Raw genomic sequence first — 24,830 nt, 5'->3', positions numbered from 1 at the left:
GGACCGTTTTTTACATTTAATATTGAAAACTTCAGATTGATTGATGGAGGAAACGCACAAACATATACAGTTTGTATACGAAAGCATATTAGAACTCGGGGAAATTGCAATTAAACCATCTATGTCGTTTTATACCCTCAGTCTTCGAGGTACTTTGATACGACCAAAATTTTGCCTCATTAAAATAATGGTTTTAGACCCCAAGTATGATTGTGCGAAATCTGGAGTTGATTTAGTTGATCGAAATTTTGAGTTGATTTAGCCATGTTCATTGCTCTGTCTGCCTGTATGGCTTGGTTAAAATTTTGGGTATAGTAATATTTTGGCCAACTTAGAAGATAGGTCATATCGGCCCACTTCTTCCTTACCTTTCCCACAAAATTTTAAATGGATCGCTAAAATGGTGCGCACAAGAACTCTCGAAGGGAGTGATCGAATTGGTCATAACTTTGCATATAGTAATATTACTTCCAAGCATAGATCAGGTTGAAATATGGACTACATCGGTATACGTACTCCTTCATGTACCTCCCACACAAAGTTAGGAAAAAGTATAGTTTATCAGATCGTCTCGGATCGTTTCGTAATTAATTGCAACACGTTCTTCTTGCAGTACCTGTTACGACGACGCAATTTTCCAGATACAATTGTCCAAAAGCTCCGAAAAACCCTACCGCCTAAAGTGCGTAGTACGTAAGATAACCCTCGAAGAGAGTAACCGATTTGATCCAAACGATATAAATCGTATTATTTTTTAAAGACACGGATTATGCCCAAATATTGACTACATCGAACCACTCTTTCAGGTAACTCTCAGGCATAGTTTGGGAAAGAGTGCAGTTTAAGGACTCGTCTGGATTTTTTCAGGAGCAAGTCCATATTTCTGGAGAAATTGGCCCAAAAACTCAAAAACCCTATAGATGTGAGAAGTATTGTCTTTACATCCGAGTCCAAGGGTATATCTCTGTCGACCCAGCTGACTAATAGTTTTTTAGTTGTTTGTTTATCTAAGGACAGATATGCAGAATATAAAGCGGTTGTACCACACCGCAGCAGTTAATTGTGAAAATGTTGAGGAAGATGTGGCGAGTATAAATTTGCTTTGTAATGCAATGATTCACGTACATAAACACCCTATATTACACACACTAAATGCTACTCCCTAACACTGTCCGGCCGTAATACAAACCAGCATTAATATGGATTAAGTTCCCTTCGTTGCAATTTCATCAATGACGCTAACCGCTTACAAGGAAATAATTCTCATTCACCCTTTGTCACATAATAATTTCAGCTCTTGATAACGACTATTTTTTGCTAGCTTATGCCACGGTGTCATTGGGAATTCTTTTAGAACGGATACTGATTAATTTGTGGTGGCCAAGACATACAAACGCAAATGTCGGTATGCTGTTCCACTGGACCTTTGGCTCACTATTCCAGAGGGGAAATATTATTTCACTTTTCCGATGGGACTTAGGTTTCTTGTTCCACGGGGACTCCGGTTCCTTGTTCCGCAGGGACTTCGGTTCCTTGTATTTTAAGTTCAAAAATTAATACAACTACGTTTTTTTCGTAATTTTTCTTAAATGACTTGTTGCCGAGCATGCACACTTGAACGCTGAATACATTTTTTTCCCGATCGTCGAATTATTGAAACAAAATAAGATTCATGTTATTTTTGGAGGCGTCAAGTTGATAGTCCACCGAAGAGGAGGACAAGCAGTGATAGGACAAAGTTATGAATATCATGCCGCATAAGATCTCTTCCGTGCGGGGAATTACGCTAAGTCCTCGAAAGCGTTGGACCTAGGTGAAATCTCAATTGTAATGCAGAAACAACTGTATGAGCTAGATATGATAGTCAGCCGCATCGTTTCCAAAGTCCGCCCGAAGCCAGAAAAGTATGATGTTTAATTATACTGACCAATTTCAACTTTATCGCCAGTAACAAAAACCCTTGAGGCTTTACTTGTCCCCAGCATCAAAACAACTATACAATTTGTGATAATCAGAATTAAAAACATTTGAAATAGAAGGGATTACTCTGGCACCACGACAACAACACTGCACGCCATCTCTACGAATACCAGTTTTGAACTTCACAATAACACGCCGTGTCATAGAACTGGGTTGGTGGCGCTTGACCTATAAAAGGACTTTGACCATCTGCAAACAACTCTTTCGTTCACTTTCGTGAACAGAAAGAAGAATACATAGCTACGCGGAATTTCCCAAAGATCAATGATAAATTATGAAACTTTATACCCTCTATCTACCTCTAGATCGTTTTATGTGGTTGATTGTACAATAGAGTGGTTTTAAAAAATCGATGTCTGATTTGTTATTCGACACCCCCCTAAAGTGTTTAGTTTTGTTAGATTTTAAGATTGCCAAAGTTTAAGCACAGTCTGATATGTTAACACGTGCCACCTAAAAAAACCGACATCGAAATTTTCCCTTTGAGTTAAAACCAGTCGATTGTACAATCTTGGTTTTTGGTACCTGTGATAGCTTAAGGTTCTATTTAATATTTCTATCAGTACGAGTATACTTCTACTCAAGGAATATGCAAGTATCCACCACTATTTACCACAAGGACTGCGAAGGTGAGAATGCCGCTGATTTTGAAATGGAGTAGTATTTCCGACCACCAAATATCCCATGATACATGTCTCACCTATCCGCGGAAAAGTGGTGAAGGAACAAAATGTTTAATTGTCACACCGGCAGCTCTTGGGGAGAAGATGACGAAACCTTGTTGACTTCGTCATCCTAATCATCATTTGACACCAAGGAAAGTTCAATAGATCTAGAGAAAAAAATACAAAGAAAGAAAATCCCGCTAGATCAAAAAGCCTATCAAACAGGACTGAATAGCATTGGCACAGATGAAGTCGCAGAAACGACTATTGTGTGAATGCCTTCCTGGGAATACATCCCCATCTGTCGCAGCTGAAGACTGGCAACGGCTTCGGCGAACCTGAGTAGTTTTGGCTTAACTACGTTTTGGCGTTTTGTATAGGTCCACAAGGCACTCTACATAATTTTATCATCCACAGACAAACCTACCTAACTTACTTCAGATGCTTTGTGGTCAAAGCCCATAGAAACAGTCACTATTAACTGCCATTGTTAGTTTTATAATTCTGGCGTTGATGTGGTTGAGGAACATGATATAATCTTTAAGGATCATAATTCCTAAAACAACATAATAGGAATTCTACAAAGGGGAAACGTCTTTCAACGACATGCCAACTTTAATTCTGTTTCAGAGTGAAAGTCTTGGATAACGTCACAAAGTCGGGTACCCACAGAACACTAACAGCATAAAGTGGGCTTTATGTCTGAGTTTATTTGGACGTTAGATCATTGTTTGGGAAATTGTAACACCCAACATAAAATTATTCCAAATTTAGATTTATTTCGAAGATGAACCATATCGGCGGTATATAGTCTTTCACCTAGTACATTACCGATGTGTAATTTTACAATCGGGGAAATTCATACTTCCCACTCTATTCTGATATCTCCCAAACAAACGGTTAACAATTGGTGGCAAGAAGGATTTAATTCGTATTGGCGGTAACGAATCTGTTTATGGAGCCATAGGTCCACTACCGTCATAGATTTAGAGTAAACAGTCTCAGAATATCCAACTGGTCCTTTTTCATAACTTTTCAAGTTTATTTATTTTTCCTTGATATATGTTATCTGTGGTTGCTTTATTGTTCTCCTTGTTGGACTGCAAGTCGGTGCCACCGATTAGCAAGTCCATATAAACGTTTTTAATGACAGTGAAGCCCCCTTGCGTAATGTTGGTTTGCATTTTCTGAGAATTGCTGGCATGCAAATTTTCTCCAGGGCCTCCTTTCGAAATCGTCAACAGAAAGAAGGTCGTTTATCATTGACAAAGAAACAATGGCGAAAGAATTGGATCTCTTCTTGAAAATGATGTTTAGGAGCATGTTGCCTTGCCTGATGGTAGAAAAACCAATAGACTGCAGATGTGTATATCAAACTAATAGTAGAGCGGATGTCAGTGTTGAAAATCCAAAAGCAAGGTTCAGGAATATGGACTCCATTATATGGATACTTTTGCACCAGTAGTTCGTCAAAGCACTATTAGACTTATATATGCATTATCGGTTGAACACAATTTGAAATTAAGACAATTGGATGTTTCGTCAGCTTTTCTCAAAAGAAACCTTAAAGAAAAAATTTGCAAGAATTAGCCAGAAGGTTTTGTGGAAGATGAAAAGAAAGTTTGCAGATTGAAAAAAATACTTTTCATATCAAATGTTCATAGAACAAGAATCCAGCACCATGTTACACCAATAATTTAATTAAGAACTATGGTCAAGAAAATTCGAAGTTATCACAAGTACCAATGCAACCTAAACTGTCCTTGGAGAAAGAACCAAAAATTAAAGGAGTATCCGAAAAGATAAATAATACAAAATATCAGGAACTTCTTGTATCATTACTACATATTTCAGTTTTTAGCCGACCAGGCATATCTTCCGGTGCAAATTTGTTGTCTCAGTTGAATAACGATCCCCGAAAGCAGCATTGGATGCCCGTGCTATATGTTTTAAAATATCTAAATTCTACTCCAAATTTTAAACTTAATTATTGCAAATATGGTTTACCAATAACTGGCTATGTGGATGCAAGTTGGGCCACTGACACTAATGAAAGAAAATTTCAAATAGGTTTTTGTTTCTTATTAGCGGGTGCTGCAATATCTTGGAAATCACGCAAACAACGTATTGTTGCTACTTCGAGCACAGAATCAGAATATATATCACTTTCTGAAGCAGCGAAAGAGGCGCACTATTTACGAAACGTTACTACGACTCACAAAGCTCTAAAATTATTGCTAAGTTTGGAGGACATCATTCCCGTACGAAGCATATTGATTACAGATAACATTTCATACGTCAAGTACCATTGATCATTAAGCTCGATTCCAACGAGAAGTTAATTAAAAATTAAAATTAAAAATGATCTACGCCCTAAAAGGCAAAATTTCCAAATAAATAAAATCAGCTGAGCCAGGTTGGGGTTTGAACCCACGTCCTTGAAAACACACAAGAAAAAAGGTGTTGTCACGGCGTGTTAGCGTTCAGAGCCAAACGCATTACTTTCAAAGGCAGTACTAAGCGTTTGTCATGAAAGCACAACTAAATGGGCAAATACCCATTGTTGTTGTACAAAAAAAAAACAGTCGATATGTCCGAAGAGCCTCTGCCAAAGGCGAAACATGCATGTCACATCGTGGTGGTTGTGTGGATTCGTATCTTCGGCTTTCCTTTTTCGCTTGCATCATTGGTCATTAAGCTCGATTCCAAGTTAATTAAGAAGATTGATTTTCAAAACCCCAAAACTTGCCTGTGTGACGTAAGCGTCCAGACAACTGCAAAAACAGTTGTAAACTTATTTATGAAAATCGTCGATTTCTTTTTGTTTTCCTTTACATATTTTGTTTTTGTTCATTTTCTTTTGTTTTCAACACATTTCAATTATTATCTCGCTTATTTTTACAAAAATGTCAAAAAACGTTTAACCCCACTGTCTGTGAAAAAATTATAGACAGCTGTGAAACAGCCGACAAATGTATGTATGTATGTGTTAGTAAATCAGAGTTGTATTTGAAGGCAAATTGTTTGGTGTAAACGCCTAGTAACATCAAATATCTGCCAACTAGCGAGATGATTGCAGATGTGCTAACAAAAAAAGCTCGTCTCTAACGAGAAATTAATTAAAAATTAATAAAAAATGACCTTCGCCTAATAGGCAAATTTTTCAAATAAAAATAAAAATCAGCTTGAGCCAGGCTGGGGTTCAAACCCACGTCCTTGAAAAACACATGGAAAAAAGTGTTGTCACGGCGTGTTAGTGTTCAGAACCAAACTCATAACTTTCAATAGCTACGCTAAGCGTATGCCATGAAAGTTTGCTTTGCTTTGGATGAAACTTCTTTGCCTTCATTGCATTTTCTGCATCTTCATCACCTTAACACATTGACCGATGGCAACTCATTGGTAGTCTCAAAATCGGCTCAGATTTCTTTAGACTAACTCGATACACAAATATCATATTCAATGAGATATTCGGACAGACTTTTGGAAGGGGCCATTTTCAGAATGAGTAACTTACGAAAATTTTCATCCTTACGTCTCGTTGATTTTTGTTCATGTGTTTCTTGAAAGTATTTCCAGATTTCTCGAGCACTCTTGAAATTCCTTACCATTATTACTATATTTGCGTCCAGGGAAATAATTATTTCTGAAAGAACAGCGAATGCCAATTCATCGTGGGCTATTTGTTCATCCAATTTCTTTCCATGGTGTTGCGTATTCGTGTAATTCAGGAACGATAGGCCTCTTTTCTTCCCCAATTACATATTTCAACAATCTTGCCTTTTGAAGAACTGCTTCCTCTTGAGTTTTCCATGTGACGTAATTTGACCCATTAAACAATGGAATGGAAAATTGGCCATTTCTATTCTTTGATTCTTCGTTATGGATTGTTGGAAATATTCAACACTATTTCTTCGCAATGGTTACTGATTAAGGCCCATATTCTGTTAAAAAATTAAAAGTACTCCGAGGTTTTTACAAAAGTATGACAACGTTTATTAAAGTGGTTGAAAACAGGCTGTGAAAATTTTTCAATACAATATTCTAAGTACATATTTTCAATGACAATACACATTTAAAAAAAGCAATGCTACACTGATAAATTTGAACAAGTAGAAATTATTTAAGTTGCTACAAATACATAAAACTCAGCACCCATTATTGTAATATTTAAAGTTTCATTGTAACTGATTTTTAATATTTACTATTAAATGTCAATATGTTTACAGTAAATGTGCTATAGCTAAAATGCGTACACATTGTCGCAATGTCGATATTATGTTATTATATTTCCATATAATTGCTCATAAAATCATTGTTATTTACATTAATTAAATATTATTAAATTTTTCGAAAAATTATTTTCGAAAAAATAAATAATTGTTTTAGTAACGATACGTGGCATTTTGCGTATTTAAATTATTTTTGTAAATATTTTCAATTAGCAAATGCAGAGGCAGATGTGTATAATTAAATTTAAAATATTAATATTACATACATACGATATATAATTCTAATAGTGGGAAACTACTATATGTTGAATATCACTGTGCAACATTTTTAAGGTGATCTTGTGCAAACAATTCGAACTGAGGATTTTTTGAAAGTACAGACCCAAACGACAAAAACCCCTAGTTGGGTTTTGTTGTGTCAGATCCAGCTCGGATTTTATGGCCCCATCTAAATATGGTTAAATATTGAGTTTTTAAAGAAATTCGGGGCTATATCTCTGAAACCAATGCGAATCTTCTTCTGACCTCTGAAGCAAATTTGTAGATAAGGACAAGAGTAAAATATTTGGAGAAATAATGAACTCGAAAAACTACATTTATTGCCTTAAATTTCAAAATATATGCAAAAATTCCACAATTTTTATACATTTCGCACCATATCTCCAAAACCGTTAACTTTTTTTGAATATTTTCTTTTGGAAAAATATTCCCTGGAATGTAATACACAACGCTTCAGAACATGTCATTGTTGTAAAATGCCTCCATGCCGTTGTTTTCAGTACATTTTTCAACGACGTTTTAATAAAAATGTCAATAATGTAGTGAAATCCGAAATGCGAGAATAAACTGTTGGTGTGAACTGTGTTTGAAATACGTGTTGTAAAAGATATGATGCCAAATACCCCTGAAACAACAAGAAGTAAGCATTTGAGAGTTTCTGAATGTTCTAAAGAATTGTTGAGAACTTTATTTGGAAGATTTTTCCAAAAGGTTACTTGGTTCAAATCCCAATAGTTTAGCCGATACTGACCAGAATTTCAGCAATTATGTAAAGCTTTCTATATTTTATAGATTTTGATGCCCTAGGTGGAGTTTTTCTTATGTGGTTTTTTCAAAAGATAAGTTCTACTAGTTTAGGGCTACAATATTGCTAAAGACAGCAAGGCCAAATTCCTATTCGTTTCTGAGATAGATACCTGATAATTACAAAAAAGTGTAGATTTAGCCCGGTTTAGATGAGGCCATAAAATCCGAACTGGATCTGACAGAACAAAACCCAACTGGGGATTTTGTAGTCTAAATATGTACTTTCAAAAAATGCATACTAGAAGTTGTTTGCATTTTCAGTGTTGTATAGTGTATTTAGATGAACATATTTTTAATATTATTGTGTTTGTGTTTAAGCGAAACAATAACTAACAGAACTTATGACGATATGTAGCCATATCCTAAATTATAGCCTGCCTTTTCCGAAAGCAAATCGATATGAAGATATTTGTTAAAGTGGATAGATAATTTTCTGTCTAGCTCGAAATGATCAAGTTAAAAACAGAATACCGCGGATTTTGAGAGACTATGTTTTAATTTGCATTTCGAATTGTGACAGTTTAAAGTCTGTTCAGTTTATCTTGCGGACATCATTTTCTGGAAAGTTTTGGATATAAAGTACTTGTTGTTGTTGGAACTCAAATTTGTTAGTTAGTATATTTTGTTCAATTATCTAATTCTGGTTATTTAGTTGGGTGCCAACGTGGTGCAGTGCCTTGCACTCAGAAGGTCTGCAGTTCAATCCCTAACCAGAACATCAACATTTTCGGCGGTGGCAAATAGCGTCAATGTATTCCTGGCTTACATTTCCTGAGTACTCCAGTCATGACAAACTTCTCTACGAGTTGTGTTACGACACCACGCCATTAGGACCCGGCGGTAAAAATTAGGTCCCATATCATTGAGCCAATATGAATCGACGTGCACTCATTAATATGAGATAAGTCTCCATTGTCCTTTAGGGTATGTTGTGGCAACATATGAATGTATGTGATTGGGTTTGCCGGCCTGCTAAACAAATGCAGTTTGAATTCGGGCCCAACATCAATTGATGTGGCTGCATCGTACGGATTTCAACTGTACTAAAAAACCACTCCTGTTTGCCTTGGCAGCTGTCGTTGGATGGGTGATGGTCTCAGAGAACAGCATTCACACTATACCTTTGTATTGCCTGCGCAACTGCTTCAGCATGAATGTTATTTAAGCCCGCCTGATAGACTCTTTTATAAACAGGATCTCTCTTACACCTTTTGGTTCTGGCTCTCTGATAACACCCATGCAGGTACAACATCGTCAACTTTTGTTTTGCAGATCATCAGTAAAATCTTCGTCTCCTCATGAAGATGGTCTACTGGCGTTATGAAAAGGCAACCTGTTGCAGTCCTCAGGGCGGCATTCAGGCAAGTTTGAATATTTTTCCACTTCGTAGCACTAACATTTCCACATCACACTGTCGTCGCATTGCCTTGTAAGTGCTCAACAAGGTTTCTATATAAGCACCGCAAGTGCTGCCTACCAACGCATTGAGAACCTAGTTCATACTTCTAATCTTGTCGCAAATAGCTTTGTCCTGCGCGGACGACTCAAACCTTCTGTCGAAAGTTAACCCAATATCTTGGGGTAATTAGCGTTCGGAATAAGGGCACCATTCACAAATGTGTTCAGGGGGAGCTTAATTTCTGCTGTCCTGGTGATGAATGGTGAGGTATTTAGCGGCGCATATTTTCATACTCCTCAGATTGAAGAACTGCACAAGTCAGCTTTATACGCATTTAACCTATCACATATGTATGTCACCGACTGTAGAACCCGACACCAAGATTGTGCTATTATCCGCATACATTTTGATCTATATATGGTCTGGAGGGTGTAAAATTTCTGAAAGGTGGAGGTAAAACAGTTCCGAAGGCATCACTCCTTCTTGGGGAACTCCCTGTTTCTCTCTGCGAGACATAGACTTCTTATCCAAGGTTTCAAACACGGCTGGAAGTCTGTATGTCCTCGAGCAGCTTGGCATGATTGACGGTATCGAAAACCTTCGTTAGGTCAGGAACCACAATAATTGTTCTTCCGCACTTCTGCTCTGGATCAGTCCTCAACTTATTTGTGAGATTTGGCGTGTAATGCTGTTGTGGCGCTGTGCACTTTCCGGATGATGATAGACAATTGGGACGCTGTTTCTCAACATGGTAAGGAGTAGTGCCTCTAGAGACTTCGTTCCTAGCGACAGGATGAAGATAGGCATGTACGATTCGCCTCCGGGCTTCAGAAGCGGAATCACCCTGCCAACTTTCCGATCGATCGATTTGATTTGAAGACATATGTTAAATTCTCAACTCCGGGTTCATCTAGTTGCTTAAGCATTACCATTAATATATCATGTGGCCCTAATGCTTTCAATAATGTCTCGTTTAGAATGACGTCTGCACCATCGCCTTTCGTAAATTGTGATGATACCTCCTCGGTTGGGAAAGCTCTTCTTATACGGTGTAGCACACTCCTCTTTGTCATATCACTATCATCACTATCGGGGTGCTCTACAAACTACCGTTAAAAATAACACGTGCACCTTTTTGGGTCTGTTAATGTCACGCCATTGAAAGTAATAGCCGTTATATCATCCCTCTTTCCCGGATTCAAGAGTGATTTAACCGTTGCACACAATTTACTTTATTTTGTACCAATGTTGCATTGCTTAAGGTGGTCTAGCCACTTTTCCGCTTATGTACGCATACTGGCCAGTTGACTTCAAGCGTAAGCTCCTTAACTTCTGGGTCTTCATGGTTCGTACGACGAACGTCATCACGCTCATTTGCTAGTTCCTTCACCTCACAGCTACCCGAGGATCTACCCATTTCAAATCTCTGAAGCTGTTATTGGTAAATTCTCTGAACTCCTGTCAATCAGCTTTCCCATGGTTCAGTACGGTGGTCATAGGTTGTGAAGTCGGGTGGTGTCCTAACGGACACATCAATTATCAGACCACAGTGCCACAACGGTGGCATCTGTCGAGCTGTGGCAATCACTTCTTATCCTCTTAGGAGGAGTTATAGATTTGCTCGGGCAGCGTTGAACCCCTTTGGTCGTTGCACAGGGCGGAATGCAGAAGCATATTGTCCCCCAAAAGCGAACTAATGTCGGGTATATAACGCAAGACACATTATGTACACATTAAGCAGCTCTATCTCGGCAGTACAACACGTTACTGCTACCTCTATACATTCCATCCACGGGTGACTAGGGTCCAACTCATGCGAGATAGATCAATACTAGACAGACTGGAGTATAAGGAGGGCAAGTAAGTTTTAACTATCGCAACTTTGATGGCGAGACCATGGTGTCCTATTTCGCCGACTTTGTTGCAAAGACCATGGCAAATGAATTGCAGAAATGATGCATTTCCGGTTGGCTGAACAACAACATGTGGTGTTAGATGCTGCATTTGTTGTTTTTGGGAATACTGCGGTAGTGTCTCGTATTCCGATGACGAATTTGGTGCCACGTTGGAAGGTGTTTGGCGCAGCAAACAACAACAATTCTCCTATCGGTGTAATCCTGGAGAAAGCTAAAACAAGAGCAGCCGCACAATACATACACAATACATAAATTGGCATCTGGATCTGGCCCGAACTTGTTCTCTGTGCCGGTACGAAACAAATGAGCTCGGAGCAGGCATACCGGATGTATTGCCGCTACCATGGTGAAAAAATAAACGAACACAAACAAATACCTGTTGAGGTAAAGGCACCTGGTCGAAGATTCCACCGAATCAATCCGGTGCAGATATCCGGTCGCCGTGGGCTTGTGTGGGAACAGTTTGTCCCCATAAACTTTAGATATGTTAATTATGTGAGCAGTGATGACGCTTGTATCCAGTGATGGTTTTGACAAGGAGGGGGTGCGGATTTAAACTTACGAAGAAGGCTCCTAGCTTTGTCGCTGGAGGGCTTGAAGCTTAAGTTGTTCATGGTATTAGCCCACTCTGATTTCCTCGAAGTGGGGCTCCCTCAATTTTGCATGGAATAACAAAAGACATTCGTTCTTTTAAATCATTTGTTTGTTTAATTCTTTGTTCTTCTATTATTAATTCTCTTTAAATTACTTTGTTGTATGGAATTGTCTTTTGGAATATCGTTTTTTGTTCATTTATAAAATTTCACAAAAAAACATAAACAATCGGAGTTCATTTTATATTTTTTTCAAATTTCTTTAAAGCAGACCACTTCATTTTGTAACCATAACACCAACCAAGTTATGTGGTGGCGGATTTTTACTGTTTATTATGACTATTGTTTGTTTGTTTATCTTTGTGTGTTTTTTGGTCTAAGTTAATTTTCGTTTCATGTGGGTAGTAACTGGAGCTGTCTAGGGCTAACTGAGTGTGAAATCGACGATAGAAATGAAGATGCCAGATCGTGTAATACTAGGAAACTCAAGACAATGTTTTGCTTTTGTTGTAGTACTGACAACTGGTAAATTTTAACCAAGTTTTTTCAAGGTCCTCTGGTACAAGTGCCAGACTGGCTGGACCCATGATAATGTCTTTGAGTGAACCCGGAGAAACCAGTCTCACTCACAGTATTTACGCCTCAACAAGTAAGAATGGTATTAAGTTCGGCCGGGCCGAACTTTTTATACTCTCCACTACGAACTGTATTGAAGTAAAAGAAACAATTAGAATCCTTTCGTTTATGAAGGTACTAAGCTCTTTATCTTATTCCTTGCAGCAGCAGAGTATCCGAACTAATGATACTCCCTTTAAATGAGCTCATATGGGGCATCATCGTTGTTCTTTCCAAAACATGGTAACACACGGTATAGAATTACAGTATCCTCGGTTCGAAAATTTTACAAAAAAACCCTCGAAATACATAAAATTTGGAAGTGCCGCCTACAGTAATACCCGGACATGGATAGTTTTTTGTGAGTAACTTTTCTATCTTTCGGGAACACAAAAATCCAATTAACAACCAAATAGGTAGAAAAATGTAATTATGATTTTTAAAAAATCTTAAATGGGTGCACCCTTTTATTAGGGCCAAAACGTGGACCTATACTGTCTAATTTTTGCAAGGGATGCTTTGTATCTGTAAACATTTTCTGTAGCTTTAACGAAAAGTAAATTCCAAATTTCAGCCGTTCCGGTTGGATACTGAGACCGTATGTTCCAGAAAGTTGTTTGCTGATATCTTTGCTCCATTATTGTGGTTAATTGTTTTGTTGAATTTTGATCGGTTTAGTAGCTATGGAGCGGAAACCGAGAAGAGAGGAGAACCATTTTACAGGGTTCGCATGTTCTAGAAAGTTGTTTATTGAGACATAAGGGGCCATTATTACATGTGTTCTTTTACTATCTGATGGATTTGAAAATGCAAAACAAACTAATTTGGAGGCATTAAAAATATAATTTTCACATTGAAAGTTAACGACAAGAAGCTCCTCCTTGAAATTCAATCATCACTTTTAACTTTAAGTTAACCGGAACGCTATAAATCTGTTCGGTAAATGCAAACTATAACAAAAGAAGACTTATAATAATGGGGGAAGGACTATTTTTCTAGTTGGTTGTTTGCTTCAATTTTGATTGGTTTGATATCTGTGGATTAAAATCCGAGCAAAATTATAATGGAAATTTGATCCTGACGATTTTGACCCTAAAGATGAGGTTGAATGGATTTTATGAAACGACAAAAATGTTGATTAGGATTAAAGGAATGGATTGACATCGACCATTACGGAAGTGGATCTCCAACCACTACATATGGTGCCATAGGGGGTTCTTACACACTTCGGGCTGTTTGCTCAAGAAGTGTAGATTTGCCCCTGAAAAACGTTTACCTTCGTAATTGAGGAAAACCACACTTCGTCTTGTTGCACAAGAAGTGTAGATTTGCCCCTGAAGAAACTTTTACCTTCGTAATTGAGGAAGCGAATGCCAGCTGCTTCAACAAAAAAGTGTTTCGATAGCAGGTCTTAAAGTGAACTTATCCGAAATTTTGTTTGGGAGATACTGGATGAAGTGGACAATTATAGTCCATATTTGAACCTTATCTATATCTGGTAGATATATTAGGATGTGTAAAGTATGGACCAATTCGGCCACTCCCTTCAAAAGTTACCGTACGAACAAATTTTCCGAACATTTTTGAAATTTTGTGGGGGAGGTACCTGAAGGAGTGGCCCGATATGGCTTATATTCCAACTTAAACTATGTTCGGACAAAATATTGCTATGGCCAAATTTTGGACCCAATCGGCAGATCCGTTCGAGAGTTATGTTGCGCTCCAACCACCCCCCACGGTGTCACGGGGTTTTGTGTAACTTTCAGGCTATTTTCTCAAGAAGTATGGACTTGCCCCTGATTAAACTTGTACCGTCGTATGGGGGACAGTGAATACCAGTTGCTAAAACAAAAATCACAGCGATTCGAGAGCAGGTCCTAAACTGAAATTATCCGAAATTTTGTGTGGGAGGTACCCGAAGGAATGGACCGATTGAGTCCATATTGGAACCTCATCTAAGTCTGGTAGACATTTCACGAGTTGCAAATTATGAACCAAATCGGTTGCAGCTTTTCAAGATTCATCGTACGTACAAATTTTCCGAACATTTTCGAACTTTTGTGGGGGAGGTACCGGAAGGAATGGACCCATATAACCCATCTTCGAACTTAAACTAAGTTTGGACAAAATATTACGAAAGCCAAATTTTGGACCGAATCGATCGGACAGACAGACAGACGGACATTGCTCAATCGACTCCAAATGGTCTGAAACACATTTCGTCCAAACATACTTGGGGTCTAAAACCATTATTTCGATGAGGCACATTTTGTCCGTATGAAAGTGTAGCATAAATGCTGAGGGTATAAAAACGCCGAATCATGTGTCTTCGTATTTTCGTTTTTCTATCATGATGCGGTGTCAAAATATGGTTAATAACACTGTGCTACAGTGAAAATTTGCAGGGGTTCTAATGCATAAATTCGGTTTTGTGGGAATCCACAGAAGACGAAAATGCCTTTGGTTTCTTTGGGTCACTTCGGTTTTTCATTTTATAACGGTAAATGTAGTGAAAAATTGGCTTTCTTGGATTTTCAACTTTAAACGGACATTACTTCTTTTTTCCACAACCGATTTGCACACACTGCTTTTCATTATAAAGGGGAGAGAAATGTCTCTCGAACAAGCCATATATTTTTAAAATTGGTTAACAAATGGCTAATTAATAGTGGTTTAAGTGTGACAAAAACGCATTAAAAAACAGTAAAATGTTTTTCCTTGTGCTCTAGGCTGCGTAAATGACACCTAACAGTTAGCAAGTAAGAAATTTAGTGGGCTTTCCAAAATGGGAAAAACCAACAAAATCCGTTGAAAAATGAATGCGTTATGGCATTTTTTGTGTTTCAACTTTATGTTTTTTTTTCATATTTTCCTTTATAAAACACTAGCAAAGTGCCCGCTACTTCGTATGCGGAAGGGGTATAAAAACAAATAACAGTATATAATATGAAAATGGCGAATTTTAATCAATATTTATTTTAGTTCTGTTCGTCCCTTTTTAGTTCGATTTTCAAAAAGATCAGCCTTATATCAGCTTTACACATTTACAGCGAGACAAACGTTGCAATACTCACTCTAACTCCAAAACATACAGATTCCAGCACAGTCTCTACACCCAACAAATTGAGTACATTTATGGCACGTTTTTCGATGACATGTCTCAATCCTACACGAACTGGAATACAAAATAAAAACAGAAATCGTAATTCTAAATCTCAAGATTCCAGGTGTATCCGTTCATCCAACTCCAAACTGTATCATTTCGTACTCTTCGTACCCATAAGTAAGGTTTTCGAAAACTAACTCAATTCTTCACTTAAACAGTAATCTTAATTCCACATTTCAGGATTTCAGCTCTATCCGTTCATACAAATCCAAATTGTACCAAATTTAGTACAATTTAGTACTTTTCGTACCCATAAGTTAAATTTTTCAAAACTATCTCAGTGCTATGTTCAAACAATAACCTTAATTCCAAATTTCAGGATTCCAGATATATCCGATCACTCAAATCCAAATTTGGTACCATTTAGTATTATTCGTATCCAAAGTACGAATTTCTAAACCTACCTCTATCAACACTGCAATATTAATTTTAATTCCCAAATTCACGATTCCAAATGTATCCTATCAATGAAATCCAAATTGTTCCATATTTAGTACCATTTAGTACTTATTCAACCCATAACTAAAAATGTCCACAACTTTATCAATGCTACACTCCAACAGTACTCCTTATTTTAAATCTCGGGATTTCAGCTATATCCGTTCACCCAAATCCAAATTGTACCAAATTTTGTACCTTAGTATTATTCGTACCCATGAGTACGAATTTCCACAATTACCTCAATCCTACACGCCAACAGTAATCTTAATTCCAAATTTCAGGATTACAGCTGCATCCAATCACCGCAATCCAAATTGTACCAAATTTGGTACCATTTAGTAATTTTCGTATCCAACGTACGAATTTCTAAACCTACTTCTGTCAACACTCTAACAGTAATCGTAATTCCGAATTTCCAAATGTATCCGATCACACAAATTAAAATTGTACCAAATTCAAATTTGGTACCATTTAGTACTTTTCGTAGCCATAATTACAAATTTTCACAAGTATGCCAATCCCACACTCCAATAGTAATCATAATTTCAAATTTCACTATTCCTGCTCTATCCGATCACTTAAATTCATATTGTACCAAATTTGGTACCATTTAGTACTTTTCGTACCCAAAAGTACGAATTTCCAAACTACCTCTATCCTACACTCCGACAGTAATCCTAATTCTAATTTTCAGGATTCCAGGCCCATCCGTTCCCCCAAATCCAAATTGTACCTTATTTGGTACTATTTAATACCTTCCGTACCCATATGTACGAATTTCGAAAACTACCTCCATATCTCAAACCTACACTCCAACAGTATTAGTAATTCCAAATTTCAGAATTCCAACTTTATCGGTTTGCCCAAATTCACATTTTACCAAATTTAGTACTATTCGTACACATGAGTACACATTTTCAAAACTACCTCCTAATATCAACTTATCTTCTAAACCTTGATTTTCATTCCAAATTTCAAGATTTTAGCTTTGTCCGTTCACGCTATACTAAATGGTACTAAATTTAGTAACTTTTAGTACTTTTCGTACACTTATAGTTCGAATTTCCAAAAACCCTTTGGTACATCTTTCTAACTCTCCATCAGTGAACCTCATTCCAAATTTCAGAATTCTAGCTCTTCGCGTTTGCCTAATACTAAGGGTACCATATTTAGTACCTTTTAGTACTTTTCGTACTGTTCTAGTTCGAATTTCCAAAAACCGAGCCTTATCTGACCTATTCGGACCACGAGTGACCCTCAACCAAAATTTCAAGATTCTAGCTCCAGCCGTTTAGCCTGGGCGTTGATTACACTGTGCAACATTTTTAAGGTGATCTTGTGCAAACAATTCGAACTCAGGATTTTTTGAAAGTACAGACCCAAACGACAAGAAACCGTAGTTTGGTTTTGTTTTGTCAGATCCAGCTCGGATTTTATGGCCCCATCTAAACATGGTTAAATATTGAGTTTTTAAAGAAATTCGGGGCTATATCTCGGAAACCAATGCTAATCTTCTTCTGACCTCTGAAGCAAATTTGTAGATAAGGACAAGAATAAAATATGTGGAGAAACAATAAACTGGAAAAACTACATTTATTGCCTCAAATTTCAAAATATATACAAAAAATACACAATTTTTATACATTTCGCACCGTATCTCCAAAACCGTTAATTTTTTCTGAATATTTTCTTTTGGAAGAATATTCCCTGGAATGTAATACACAACTCTTCAGAACATGTCATTGTTGTAAAATGCCTCTATGCCTTTGTTTTCAGTACATTTTTCAACAACGATTTAATAAAAATGCCAATAATGTAGTGAAATCCGAAATGCGAGAAAAAACTGTTGATGTGAACTGTGTTTGAAATACGTGTTGTAAAAGATATGATGCAAAATACCGCTTAAACAGCATGAAGTAAACATTTTAGAGCTTCAGAATTGTTGAGAACTTTATTTGGAAGATTTTTGCAAAAGGTTACTTGGTTCAACTCCCAATAGTTTAGCCGATACTGACCAGAATTTCAGCAATTATGTAAATTTTTCTATATTTTATAGATTTTGATGCCCTAGATGGAGTTTTTCTTTTGTGGTTTTCTCAAAAGATAAGTTCTACTAGTTTAGGGCTACAATATTGCTAAAGACAGCAAAGCCAAATTCCTATTCGTTTCTGAGATAAAGGCCTGATAAATGCAAAAAAGTGTAGATTTAGCCCGGTTTAGATGAGGCCATAAAATCCGAACTGGATCTGACAGGACAAAAACCCACTAGGGTTTTTATAGTCTTAATATGTACTTTCAAAAAATGCACACGAGAAGTTGTTTGCATTTTCAGTGTTGCATAGTGTTATCAGTCAGTCAGTGACTCATCATTACTGAACTCTTTTATATATATAGATTGATACCTTGTGCGTAATTGTTAAGCAGGATAATCACAATTAGAATCATACATGCTAAGATACACATCTTTTATAAAGGAAAATATGAAAAAAAAACCAAAAAGTTGAAACACAAAAAATGCCATAACGCATTCATTTTCCAACCGATTTCGTTGGTTTTTCCCATTTTGGAAAGCCAACTAAATATCCTACTTGCTAACTGTAAATTATTGTACTGTGAGGTGTCGTTTACGCAGCCTAGAGCACAAGGAAAAACATTTTACTGTTTTTAATGCGTTTTTGTCACACTTAAACCACTATTACCTAGCCATTTGTTAACCGATTTTAAAAATCTATGGCTTGTTCGAAAGGCATTACTCTCCCCTTTATAATGAAAAACAGTGTGCCAATTTTTCACTACATTTACCGTTATAAAATGAAAAACCGAAGTGACCCAAAGAAACCAAAGGCATTTTCGTCTTCTGTGGACTCCCACAAAACCGAATTTGTGCATCAGAAATCCTGCAAAAAAATTTTGTCCAATTTTGTATCACAGTGTAATTTTCGTGTCGCATAGTGATATTGAGGCAGCAACCTTTACAATACATAAACACTGGGAGGTACCGTTCTATGGGCGCTATATAAAGACGTGAATATAAGGTCAGGTAGAAAGTTTTAAATACCCAACGAAATCTTAATATCAAATGTCATCCATTTTGGTGTTACAATGAGGCTAAACCTTTCAAAATACCCCGTTATAAGGGGGCTATATGAAGACGTGGACCTATACCTAATACCAAATTTCAGCCGTTTCGGTGGAATATTGTGGGCACAACTTTCAAAATACCGAAAATGAGGCTTACCCTTCAGAATAACGAAAATCGGGAGGTACCGTTCCATGGCGCCGATTTTCAATACCAAATATCCTAAGAGTAACACTGTGCAACATTTTTAAGGAAAATTTGTGCAAACAATTAGAGCTGAAGATTTTTTGAAAGTACAGGACCAAACGACAAAAACACTAGTTGGGTTTTGTTGTGTCAGATCCAGCTTGGATTTTATGACCCCATCTAAACATGGTTATATATTGACATTTTAAAGCAATTCTGGGCTATATCTCTGAAACCTATGTGAATCTTCATCTGGTCTCTGAAGCAAATTTGTGGATAAGGTCATGAATAAAATATTTGGAGAAATAATGAACTCGAAAAACTACATTTATTGCCTCAATGTTCAAAATATATGCAAAAATTCCACAATTTTTATACATTTCGCACCGTATCTCCAAAAGCGTTAATTTTTTCTGAATATTTTCTTTTAGAAAAATATTCCCTGGAATGTAATACACAACTCTTCAGAACATGTCATTGTTCTTGTCTCTATGCCGTTGTTTTCAGTACATTTTTCGACGACGATTTAATAAAAATGTCAATAATGTAGTGAAATCCGAAGTGCGAGAATAAACTGTTGGTGTGAACTGTGTTTGAAATACGTGTTGTAAAAGATATCGTGCAAAATATCGCTGAAACAACATGAAGTAATTTAGAGTTTCAGAATGTTCTAAAGAATTGCTGAGAACTTTATTTGGAAGATTTTTGAAAAAGGTTACTTGATTCAACTCCCAATAGTTTAGCTGATACTGACCAGAACTTCAGCAGTTTTTAAAATTTTCTCCATTTTAGCCCGGTTTAGATGAGGCCATAAAATTTGAACTGGATCTGGCAGGACAAAACACTACTAGGGTGTGAAAAAATGGGATTTTCTAATAAATAACGGTCAAATTTTTTTTTTTGAAAATCCCTCCGGCAATTTTTTTTTTTGATTTTTCTCGTCTATGAACATTGTAGTTTCAGAATACGCAAAAAATCCCAGGTATAGGCGCCTTTCATTTAAAGTTAGTTAAGGCGCACCGTGTGGGGTCACCGACGAATATTTAGATGTATTACAAACGGTATGACAAATTCAGTTATATCCTCCATATTATGGTGGAGGGAGCAGTGCAAATACCCTCCATATTGTGGTGGAGGGTATAACAACAGCGTTCATAACATGTAACATGTATGAATTTGAACATTGGCAACACTTTTGAACGCACTTCATAACATGTGTGAATTATTCGTTTTTATTCGGTTGGTGCCAAAATAAAATATTAAAAGTTATCTTCACAGTGTCATAAGAATTAAAGATCACTACAATTGCTTTATCAGACTCTCTCAGAAGTAAGCGGTATTTCACGATTTAGGAACAGCGTTCATAATAGGAATTAATATCAATATTGGCAACACTTTTTGGACACTATTCATAATATGTACGAAATATTTTCTTTTTTTGTATAGTCTCTCTGACTCTGAAGGATTCCACTGAACGCTTAGTATCGTCATAAAATGTTCAGTTTTGTGTATAGAACTCGTATGTCACTTAACTTTCGCAACTCGTATAACATTCTCCAGCAGGATGTCAAGAGGTTCTCACTAACTCTACTATGTCTGAAATATATGTAAGTGGCCATGATAAGTTTTGGATTTTGCTATGTTAGATTATCCATGTCACTTCTTCGAATTTTTGTCGTTGTGTTTGAAGTTTTAAGTGGTCTCTTATAGATAATCAACCTCCAGATCTTAAAAGTTCTAATTGGATATTCGAATGTTGTTTAAAAATTCCCCTCCTCTCCCCCTACTAATCAATCATTTAATTGTCCATCGTTTATCTCCGTTCTAGAGATGTTGCTTTTTTCTAACATCAATTGGCCATTAAATATTTAAGTGGCAACACCGATATTCCATCCACGCTTCTTCCACAACAAAAACAAAATGAACTCTATCCGGCTATGATGACCAGCAGCAGCAGTGCAAATATTCTCAATCATTTGCCAAACCATTTGTTGGTGTGATTGTTTGCTTTGGGATTTTTGTTTGGTGGCAGGGCAAAAAAACAAAACGAAATGAAATAAAAGAAAGAAAAAACTAAATTGAGTGTTTTTTACGCGGATATTTGGTATTTGTTCGGTTGAAATTGTTGTTTTTTAGTTGTTTTCTTCATTTGCTTTCAGTTTCTTTGCCGTTTTGTTGTTGTTGTTGTCGTGCCGTTGTGCGGGAATTTCAATTCTTATTTTGAATGTGGATATGTGAAGTTGTATTACTGTTTTGTTTTCTATTTTTTTATTTGTCGGATGTGGTTGAAATGGGATTTTTGGTTGTTGATGGATTGGATGGATGGGTTAGCTGGTTGGATGAATAGATGATATTCTGATGTTTTTTCTGGTTTTTCGCCTACTCACGATGCTTTGCGGCTGGATTGGCTTGTGTCGCTTATTATTATTGAACCGGAGTTGGAATTATATCTAATTGGGTTAATGAATTGTTGAAGACAAATCTGTATAATTTAGATGAAATCTCCCAAAACGGTACATCATTGCCTTAGGGTTTGTAATGAGTTAAACTGTTTTGTTCCAAAGGTAATTATTTTTTGGAATATAAGTCAGGTCAACATCGTTAGATTTCAAGAATAACATACATACGTCAATAGAATACTCTGCTTTTGGGAAAAGGGTAATTGTTTTCAAAATGTTCAATTAATTCATAAACGCTTAGGACTATGCGTATTATACCCTCCACCATAATATGGAGGGTATAATTAAATTTGTCATTCCGTTTGTACCACATCGAAATATTCATCGGATACCCTATAAAGTATATATATTCTTGATCAGGGTAAAATTCTAAGTCGATATAACCATGTCCAGTCTGACTGTCCTTTCCGTCTGTTGAAATCAAGATACAGCTCGCAATTTTTAAGACAGAGCTTTGTAATTTGGTATAGAAGTTTCTATTACTCCTAGTATGTTTGGTATGGGCTATATCGGCCCATGTTTTGATATAGCCCCCATAGAACGGTACCACCCGATTTTCGGTATTTTAAAGATTTAAGCCTCATTATCACACCGAAATGGCTGCAATTTGGTACTTAGTCTTCGTTGAGGCTATAAAACTTTTCTCCAGAAATTTGTCGGTACAGGCTGAAATTTGGTATTTGGTCTTTGTTTGGTTTACTAAACCTTTCTTATGAAATTTGTCGGTATAGGTCCGCGCCTTCATATAGCCCCTATAGAACGTACCTCTCGATTGTCGGTGTTTTGAAGGTCGTGGCCTCAATATTCCTCAGAAATGGCTGAAATTTGGTATTTAGACTTCGTACGGGATATGAAACTTTCCCCCGGAAACTTGTCGGTAGGGGGCCACGCCTTAGTATAGCCCCCATAAAACGGTACCTCTATTTTTCCGGTATTTTGAAGGTTTTGGCCTCAATATTCCACCGAAATGGCTGAAATTTGGTATTTGGTCTTCATTTAGGGTATTAAACGTTCCATATGGAATTTGTAGATCTACTCCTTCATATAGCCCCCATAGAACGGTACCACCCGATTTTCGGTATTTTGATGGGTTTAGCTTCATTATTACACCAAAATTGCTTACTTAATCTTCTTACGGGGTACACAACTTTCTCCCAGAAAAATGTTGGTATAGGTCGCTTCGCCTTCATATAGCCCCCATAGAAGGGTACCTCCCGGTTTTCGGTATTTTGAAGGTTGTGGCTACCCACCGAAATGAAATTTGAAATTTGAAATTTGGTATTTAGTCTTTGTTGGATGTAAAAGCCATTCTCACTGAATTTCGTCGGTATAGGTCCACGTTTCGATATAGCCCCCATATAACATTGACTCACGATTTTCGTATTTCTGAAGGTTGTGATGTCAATATCCCACCAAAATACTGAAATTTGTTATTTAGTCTTCCATAGGGTGATAAAATATTCCAGAAGAGAATTATCAGTATAGGTCCGCGGATTCCTATATTCCCCATAGAAGCGTACCTTAATTTTCGAGGCATTCCAGTTACCTAATTTGCCTTATGTCATATGACGGGTTACATCCAACTGATATAACCAATTTTGCAAGGTGAATGAATAGAGAGGCTTATTGGTGATATAATTTGCATTGGGCCAAGTTGGAACTGTAATCCTAAGTACGAAGTCACACAAAGGACAATGCATTTATGAAATTTTTCTACACATCTTGAAGCAACTGACTAACGTCTTTAACCAGTTATTAGTTGCTTTAATAGTTTCAAAGTCTGGATAAGGGACAGACAGGGATTATACAATCGTAGTTGACAAAAGAAGTGTAGTTTTTGGCACTCTCGGTTCATTATCGAGGCAAGTATGGAGAAAAAATTTAAGATTTGTAATAGATTTTGTTTTTCAAACTAGTCAGGCTTAATCCCATAGTCGTTGTTTTAGTATTTTATTAAAACAACTTTAATTTATTAGTGGGAAAAAATTTGGTGATGTTTACCAAGGGGTAAGGCAGGGAAGACACAGATCTTCATCAGTTCCCTTGTTTCTTGTTTTTCAACAAGAAACTTTTTATACCCAAGTGTCAATTGCCCGCCCAAATAGATACGTGTGCAAAGAAACACTCTGATCGAGAATTTCTTTGGCACTACCTAAACTCGAGAGACTTCACTTCCAAACAAAAACAAATTTGATGTTTTTTTGATGTTCTTATGATGTTTAAAAAATGTAAACACAATCCTAGAATATGCTTTGAACTTAATTTATGCGCAAAAAAGCAGGTACCTGAAGCAATGTACAGGCATTTCCTATTGTTGAACTTGTTCTAAATAATTAAATCACTTCTTTCGATAGCTATTGTGTTTATTTCTGGTTACCACTGTGGGATTTTTAAGAGTTTTTGTGTCATGATGTCAGGGAACTAAACTGCGCTTAAGCGAAAATTTTGAACATTTGCTCAATATCCATCTTCTCTCTTCCTCCATCTTCGTACTTGATTTAAGTTTGCGAGTAATATTACAATGTTCGACTTGGACCGATGTGTGTCACTCCTTTCGATAGCTATGTTATCTATTTGTCACTTTAGTTTGTTACAGCGGAATGGTGATTTTTAGATTAATACATGCCAATGGAACAGGGCAAAAATATTTCAATCTAAACAGGCTTTCAAACAACAAGAGCACCGTGGCTCTTGAAGCAACATTAAATGGAAGGCGCTTACACCTGGGAAGTTTTTGCGAATTCTGAAACTACAATTTTCATGGATGAGAAAAATCGCCGAAGCGCTTTTTAAATAAATCGCGATTCTAGTTGCCATTTTTAAATGTTTTTAGGTTTTCACAATTTTGCTTGGAAATCGCAAGTCCTATCGAAATGGGACAAAATAAAATGTTGTAGCTTTGAAAATTTTCTACAAGATTGACTTTTATGGTATTTTCGTAGGTTTTACCGTTATTGAGATATATAAGTTCAAATTGAGACAATTCACTGACTGTATCGTCTCCTTATAAAAT

General features: G+C 36.8%; 1 protein-coding gene across 2 annotated transcripts in view; it reads left to right on the top strand.

Annotated features, from left to right (window-relative positions):
- mol (dual oxidase maturation factor 1 mol) overlaps positions 1 to 24,830 on the top strand; it is a 202,458-nt gene that overhangs the window by 67,169 nt on the left and 110,459 nt on the right. The window lies entirely within an intron of this gene.

The sequence above is a fragment of the Musca autumnalis genome, unplaced genomic scaffold (genome assembly GCF_047663935.1).
Source record: "Musca autumnalis isolate F117 unplaced genomic scaffold, ASM4766393v1 scaffold_2, whole genome shotgun sequence".
Lineage (NCBI taxonomy): Eukaryota > Metazoa > Arthropoda > Insecta > Diptera > Muscidae > Musca > Musca autumnalis.
The sequence above is the reverse complement of the archived record's forward strand: the minus strand, read 5'-3'. Positions and strand labels throughout refer to the sequence as shown.